Source organism: Humulus lupulus, chromosome X (genome assembly GCF_963169125.1).
Source record: "Humulus lupulus chromosome X, drHumLupu1.1, whole genome shotgun sequence".
Lineage (NCBI taxonomy): Eukaryota > Viridiplantae > Streptophyta > Magnoliopsida > Rosales > Cannabaceae > Humulus > Humulus lupulus.
The window spans coordinates 226,139,382-226,147,749 of NC_084802.1; the positions used below are offsets into that span (position 1 = coordinate 226,139,382).

General features: G+C 38.0%; 1 non-coding gene across 1 annotated transcript; it reads right to left on the reverse strand.

Moving 5' to 3' along the window:
* Positions 1–3,756: 3,756 nt before the first annotated feature.
* Positions 3,757–3,863, reverse strand: LOC133807642 (small nucleolar RNA R71). The gene has a single exon (XR_009879543.1). It is a non-coding gene; the product is annotated as a small nucleolar RNA R71 (small nucleolar RNA).
* Positions 3,864–8,368: the final 4,505 nt, after the last annotated feature.

An 8,368-nucleotide genomic window follows, 5' to 3' on the forward strand; every position in this document is an offset into this window, starting at 1 on the left:
TAATTTTTTCAAACTTCTAAGTTTTAGACCTGGTTACATTCAGGATATTAAATGATTTTAAATTTAGTTCGCACTGGGTTTATTGAAAATTCGAACTTTAAAATGTCATTGAATAATCAATTTTTCCAAGCTTCTAAATTTCAGACCTGGTTATGTCCAGGATTTTAAATGATTTTAAACTTAGTTCGCGCGAAGTTTATTGAACACTTGAGCTTTAAAAAGCCGTTGAATATTCAATTTTTCCAAGCTTCTAAGTTTCGGACCTAGTTACGTCCAGGATTTTAAATGATTTTAAACTTAGTTCGCGCTAGGTTTATTGAACACTTGAGCTTTAAAAAGTCGTTGAATATTCAATTTTCCAAGCTTCTAAGTTTCCTAATCTTATCAAGCAGGCTTAATTTTGCCAACCTCAGGTTATGTGCCCCCCAAGTAACCAGAATGTAGAAAACTTTCTTGGTTTCTTTTACAAACATTAGAACATGAACTAATACAATCTTAAAAAGAGAAATTATTAAATAATCCATGTATTATTTAATCAAATGGCTTTTATAAATAAGCCTTACATTGATGGTGGTACTACTGATAATACTTTTTCAAATGTAGGGTGTTCCAAGTCTATGGGACTACTTCCCCATTCAGCCGAGTTATCTTGAAAATTCCTTCACGTAAAACCTCAACGACCTGATATGGTCCCTCCAAGTTTGGGCCTAATACCCCATCCTTGGGATCCTTATTCGCCAAAAAGACCTTCAGATAACCAGGTCGCCCAGTCCAAATCTATACCTCTTAACTTTAGAATTAAAATAGCGAGTGATTTTTTGTTGATAATGAGCGAGCTGTAACTACGATTCTTCTCATTTTTCTTCAATCAAGTCAAGGGATGCATTAAGTAGTTCATCATTTTGTTCCTAGCCGAATATCCTTTACCTGTGGGTGGCTACCTTGGCTTCGACTGGAAGCACGACCTCACTTCCAAAAGTTAAGGAAAAAGGACTATGTCCCGTGGAGGTTCTGTGAGAAATTCGGTAGGCCCAAAGTACTTGCGGGAGCTGTTTGGGCCATAATCCTTTGGCTTCGTCTAACCTCTTATTCAGGCTCGCCTTTAGGGATTTGTTCACAACCTCGACCTGCTCGCTGGCCTGCGGATATGCTACTGAGGAGAAACTCTTAGTGATGCTAAAAGACGTTCCGACGTTTCAGGTTTTTGCAACACCTGTCTTAAAGGTTGGTCGATCATGACGTTGATTGAATGTGACTGGAAATATGGCTGGAGCTTCCTGGAAGCCAATAACAGACAGAATGCCAGCATCTTTATTAGTGGGTATCATGACTCAGCTCTGAGAAGTCTCTTGCTCATATAATATACTAGTTTTTAAGCATGGTCTTCCTCTCGAACTAACACGGCTGATTAGTGTTCAAAAGTATCATTTTATTAGTCTTTAAGTTTAAAATTAATCAAGTTTTAATTAATATTTTCATGGATTTATTGTCATATATTTTATATTTTAAAATATTAATTTTAATTTAATTTGTGGTTAAAGTTTAGGAAATAAAATGTATTTTGACACAAAGAAAAAGAAAGAAGAAAGAAAGAATTGAAATTGAAAATTAGGCCCAAAACGGCCCAGGCCCAAAGTCTTCAGCAACCAGCAGCCCAGCCGAGTCAAGCCCAGCCCAGCCGGAGCCGCTTGACATGCGCCTGCCACGCTGCCTGCCGAGCAAACTAGGAGACGCCACCTGTCCCACTCGCCTGACTGTTGTCTCCCACGCGCCTAACGCACTCCACTGCTGAGCCAATCGGTGCGTGACACGTGGCCAGCGTGTCTCCTTTATTTCTGCACTTGTCTCCCACTTTGCACCAATTTTGCAGCCATTTTTCCCACTCTTTAGTACACAATTTTAACACATTTTGGGTCATATTTTCCATTATAAATAAAAAGCCAAATGTAGGAAAAAATCATCAGATTGTGGGAATGAGGTGGAAAGTATAATTAGAGAGAAAAACATTCTTTTTCCTATTTTTCTTTCATTTCTTTTATATTTCTTTGAGTGAAAACAATGCCTATTTTAGGCTAAATTCTCTTATTGAAAGGCTTGAGTGAAGTTCATGTTTCACATTATAGTTTTAATATATTGATTCTTTATTGTTCTTCATTTCCATATGTTTGTTACAATTAAATTTATTTTATTCTAATTTTTATTATAAATTTATTAGTGTCTTTTATATAAGTCTAGTCATGCTCTTCTTATGTAATTTAGGCTATTGATTTAATTTAGGATATTTGTTATATTATATGCTTTTTAATGCATTCTGCCATTGGTATTTTGTCGCTCTAAGGTATATAATATGATAGGTTTTAAAATTAGAAGTTAGTATAATTTAATTAAGAACATATTTTAAGGTGAGGTTTATTATATATATTTTCCAACTATAATTAATGGTGTAGAATTATAGTTGAGTAGAATGAATCAATTTTATTAAAATATTTATATGTTTGCATGAATGAAACTTATGCCTTCCATATTTTCTCTCTGATTCTAATTCCTCAATTTTGTTTATTTAGTAAATATATATATATTCTTTTTCAAAGTTACATTATTTCAAAGTTTATTTTTTCTAATTTACTAATCTTTCTTTTTACTTGTATTTTACCTCTCTGTGGATACGATATAGCCCGATTACTACTGCGACCGCTTAGGAGTTTATTGGGCGATATCAATTTTTGGCGCCGTTGTTGGGGAGGTAATTCTACAATTAAATGTTTGCATAGTAAATTTTTTTTTCTATTTAAAAAAAAAGTAGTAAATTTTTTTGTTTATTTCTCTTTTATTTTATTTTTCCTTAGTAATTTTTTTTATTTATTCATTTATTTCTTTTTTTTTTTTGTTATTGCTTTATTTTACTTTTAGGTTTAGAATTTATTTTCTAGATTTAGGTTTTTTTTTCGAAAAAAAAAGCATAAGATTTTAATCATAAAAAAAAAAAATATTGAGAACATTTGTGTAATTTTGGAAATTAGTAAAAACCAAACTTGTTCTGTCTTAGAAAAATTGGTTCTTAAATAAGGTCTGTGTTAGCGTTACCCTCCAACCTTTTCTAAGAACCTCAGGGAGTTCTAGAAAAGCTCTTGGGCCTAAAGTGGTACATTGGTAGCCTTCCCAACTGGCCTGGGAACATTTTTGATGTATACTTATTACACTATTACACACTTGTGCTTATAATACTTAATATATATATATATGCCACGAAATAGAGACACGCTAGGGAGATTCGTGAGACTACAAGTAGAAGCTTTAGAAAACTCTCCTAGTGCGTCATTTTCTTCCATTCGTTCAAATTCTCCCGATTCACCGAGACTTCCTAAACCACCCACGATGGCTCATCAAGATGAAGTCCAACCAAGAACGCTATAGGATTATTTACATCCTACACGTACAACCACACCTTCATGCATAATGTATCCCAACAATATGCCAAATTTCGATTTCAACCCCGGCATGATTAACCTCTTACCAACCTTCCATGGGTTGGAAAATGAGAGTCCATACATGCATATATGGGAATTCGAAGAGGTGGTGGCTACATTCAATAACCGAGTTGATGTCACCAACATTGTGAGATTGAATTTTTTTCCTTTCTCTCTCAAAGACAAAGAAAAAAGTTGGTTGTATTCCTTAATGCCTAGATCTATCGAAACATGGGACGAAATGACAAAAGCCTTCTTTGCCAAATATTTTCCACCCCATAAGACTAGCAGCCTTAAGAGGCAAATCTCTACCTTCACCCATAAAGACCATGAAACTTTCCATCAGGTCTGGGAGAGGTTTAGAGATTTGATAAATCAATGCCCACATCATGGATATGAAAGATGGCGTCTGATCAGCTATTTCTATGACGGTCTCACAATCGAGCAAAGACAATTCGTACAAATGATGTGTAATGGAGAATTCCTTTAAAAAGATCTTGATGAAGCTTTCGAGTACCTCGACGATCTCGCTGAAAAATCCTACACATGGAATGGACCGAGCCCTATGGACAAGCCATGATCAACTGGAATCTACCAATTAATGGAAGATGACAACGTCAAAAGCCAAATTTAATCATTGAGACAACAATTTGAGGCTTTCAAATCTCAAGAAGGCAGAGGAATCCACATGGCTGCAAAGGTAGAGACACAAGATCCATGCTTCATCTGTGGAGGGCCAGAACATCAACCGCAAGAGTGCCCGACTCTTGGTGAGTTAAGAGGAGGAAATGAGGAATAATGCAATGCTTTAGGGGATTACAAGAAGCCTTATAACCCTTTCTCAAACACTTACAATCCCAGTTGGCGCAACCATCCAAATTTCAGCTGGAAGGATTCAAACCAAGCATCTGGGAGCCAATGGAGGTCTGAGTAGTAACAACCGCCAACAGCATACATTGCTCCTCAAAATAACATGCAGTCAAGTAATTCTCTTGAGAATACTTTGCAGATGCTTGCGCAAACTCAAATAGCCTCAACTCTAGAGCTCAAATCTTGTTTCACACAAATGGTAGAGGAAATGAAAGACATGAAAATCCAAATGAAAAAGCTAAACACTACTTTGGCAATTCAAGAGCATGGTAGACTTCTCGCTCAACCTCTAATCCATCAAAAAGGGCAACACATGGCACAAACCTCCTCCTCTCCAGATACAAATTTCAAAGAGGTTAATGCCATCTCTACTCGAAGTGGTCAAAGTACGGTTTCACTGTTAACTAAGACAACGAGTATGTCAATGCTCGCTCTAGATGATGATGTGCCAATAAGCATTCCAGTAAAGGCACCCTTTTCTCAAGCTTTGAAATCCACTGGAAAGGTACTGGAAAATCATGGTGAAATCCTAGACCTTTTAACACAAGTGAAGATCAACTTGCCATTGTTGCATGTGATCAAACAAGTGTCGGCTTATGCCAAGGTTATCAAGGATTTGTGCACCGTTAAAAGAAAGTACCATGTCAAGAAAGCTGCATTCTTGGCAGAACAAGCTAGCACGGTAGTTGACTGCAAGACACCGCCTAAGTACAAGGATCCTGGTTGTCCCACCATCTCATGCCAAATTGGGGAACATGAATTTGGTCAAGCCCTTCTAGACTTAGGAGCAAGGGTAAATCTCATGTCATGTTCAATATACTTGCAACTAGGTCTAGGAGAACTCAAGCCCACATCTGTGGTGCTACAACTGGCCGATCGATCAGTTAAGAAACCTCGGGGAATAGTAGAAGACGTTCTGATTCAAATTGAAAAATTCTATTACCTTGTTGATTTTCTCATCTTGGACACTCAATCTGAAGTGAGTATAGAGTCCAAAATTCCCATCATTCTCAGTAGACCTTTCCTCGCAACAGCAAATGCACTCATTAACTTTAGGAATGGTCTCATGAAAATATCTTTCGGGAACATGACTCTAGAAGTGAATGTTTTCCATATCGGCAAACAACCACCTGATAACGATGAGTGTCGCCAATCATATCTGATCGATACACTTATTTCGGAAAAGGTCGAAGCGAAATACACGTCTAATCATTTTAATCACCTCTTCCAAAATTCAGAAAGTTCTGAGCCCGATGAGTTTAAAATCAACCCTGAAATCGTCAAACACTCACAGGCTAGAAGAACCATGTTTTGGAATCCAATCTTTAAGGAACTCCCTCAAGATTGAGAAACACCAAAACCCTCCATTGAAAAAGCTCCTCAACCAAAGTTGGCCCTACTTCCTGAGGGTCTTAAGCATGTTTTCCTGGGAGCTGACAATAATTTTCCTGTCATAATATCTTCCAATATCAATGCCACACAAGAGCACCAACTCATCAATGTGTTGCAAGAACAAAGAGATGCATTAGGATGGACGATAGCTGACATCAAAGGTATTAGTCCTTTAATTTGCTCCCATCACATTCAATTGGTAGACGGGGCTATACCACGTCATGACCCTCAAAGAATATTGAACCCAATGATGAAGGAAGTATTTAAGACTGAAGTCTTGAAACTTCTTGATTCTGGAATAATCTATCCTGTTGCTGATAGTAAATGGGTTAGCCCAACTCAAGTTGTTCCCAAGAAATCAGGGGTAACAGTGGTACAAAATGAAAAAGGGGAAATTGTGCCTACCAACTGGGTGGCGCATGTGCATTGATTATAGAAAATTAAATGCAGCCACCTGAAAAGACCATTTTCCACTTCCATTCATCGATCAAATATTGGAACGTGTGGCGGGTCATCCTTTTTATAGTTTTCTCGATGGTTATTTAGGGTATTACCAAATCGAGATTGCCTTAGAAGATCAGGATAAGACCACATTCACTTGTCCTTTTGGTACTTTTTCCTTCCGGCATATGCCATTTGGCATGTGCAATGCTCCAGCCACTTTCCAGCGATGCATGATAAGCATATTTAGTGATATGATCGAGAAATGTATGGAAGTATTCATGGATGATTTGACAGTCTTTGGAGATTCTTTTGAATCAAGCCTTCTCAATTTAGAATATGTGCTTAAACGTTGCAAATAGAAAGGCTTGGTACTCAACTGGGACAAATGTCATTTCATGGTGCCATCAGGCATAGTCTTGGGGCATGTCGTGTCGAAACGAGGAATTGAGGTCGATCAATCAAAGATTGAACTCATATCAACGCTGCCCACCCCCAAGACTGTTAAAGACATTCGATCTTTTCTTGGGCATGCAGGATTCTATAGGAGGTTCATACAAAATTTCTCGACAATTGCTCGCCCTTTGTCAAACCTCCTAGCAAAATATTTTGTGTTCAGTTGGACACCTGAGTGTGAGGAATCTTTCCGAACGCTCGTTGCAAAACTCACTTCTGTCCCTATCATTCAGCCACCAGATTGGAACTTACCGTTCGAAGTCATGTGTGATGCTAGCAATCATTCTATAGGGGTCGTCTTAGGTCAAAGAAGGGAAGGGAAGCCCTTCGTTGTTTATTACGCAAGTAGAACTCTTAACAGTGCTCAAATGAACTATTCTACCACTGAAAAAGAGTTACTTGATGTAGTATTCGCACTTGACAAGTTTCATTCCTACCTGATTGGTTCACCTATCACAGTCTTTACGGACCATTCCGCCTTAAAATACCTCCTTTCCAAAAAGGATGCTAAGGCGCGTTTAATTAGGTGGATCCTTTTGTTACAGGAATTTGATCTGACCATAAAGGACAAGAAAGGAGTTGAAAATGTGGTAGCAGACCACTTATCGCGTCTTGAATTTTCTGATTCCGCTGATGGCCCAGCCATTCTAGATGACTTCCCTGATGAACATCTCTTCGCAATCACTAAGTTGCCATGGTACGCTCATATTTGTAATTACTTAGTGACTGGCAAACTTCCAACTGTATGGAGTGCACAAGATAAACGTAAATTTTTGGTCGAGGTTCGTAACTTCTATTGGGACAATCCATATCTTTTCAAGTATTGCCCCGACCAAATTATGAGACGTTGCATTCCAGATGATGAAATTTTTAGTGCCTTGAACTTTTGTCATAATGAAACTTGTGCTGGTCATTTTTCTATGAAAAAGACTGCTGCAAAAATCTTACAGTGTGGTCTTTATTGGCCCACTTTGTTCAAAGACACTAACAATTTATGTCGATCATATGAAAGGTGTCAGAAATTAGGTGCTCTGTCCCGGCGACATATGATGCCATTAAACCCAATTCTTGTAATAGAAATATTAGATTGTTGGGGGATAGACTTTATGGGACCATTTCCACCTTCTTCCGGCTACCTTTACATTCTTCTCGCCATAGACTGTCTCAAAATGGGTAGACGTTGTGCCTTGTCGAAATCATGATAACACAACTGTTGTGAAATTCTTAAAGGAAAATGTGTTATCTAGGTTTGGCACACCATGAGCTATCATAAGTGATCAAGGCACCCATTTTTGCAACTATTCTTTTGAGACCTTAATGAAAAAGTATGGTGTAATTCATAAGGGTGCATTGCCTTATCACCCACAAACAAATGGCCAAGCTGAGTTAGCCAACCGAGAAATTAAGCAAATCTTAGAAAAGACGGTTAATCCTGACCGCAAAGATTGGTCCTCACGACTTCTCGATGCTCTCTGGGCATACCGCACTGCTTACAAAACTCAGCTTGGTATGTCTCCTTATAGGCTAGTCTATGGTAAAGCCTGCCACCTTCCTGTTGAGCTGGAACACAAAGCTTATTGGGCAGTTAAAAGCCTAAATTTTGATCTCAAGGCGGCAAGACTTAATCGTAAGCTTCAGTTGTCAGAAATTGAAGAGTTAAGGAATGATGTTTATGACAATTCTAGGATCTACAAGACTAAAATAAAAGCGGCCCATGACAGGCAGATCCTAAGAAAAGAATT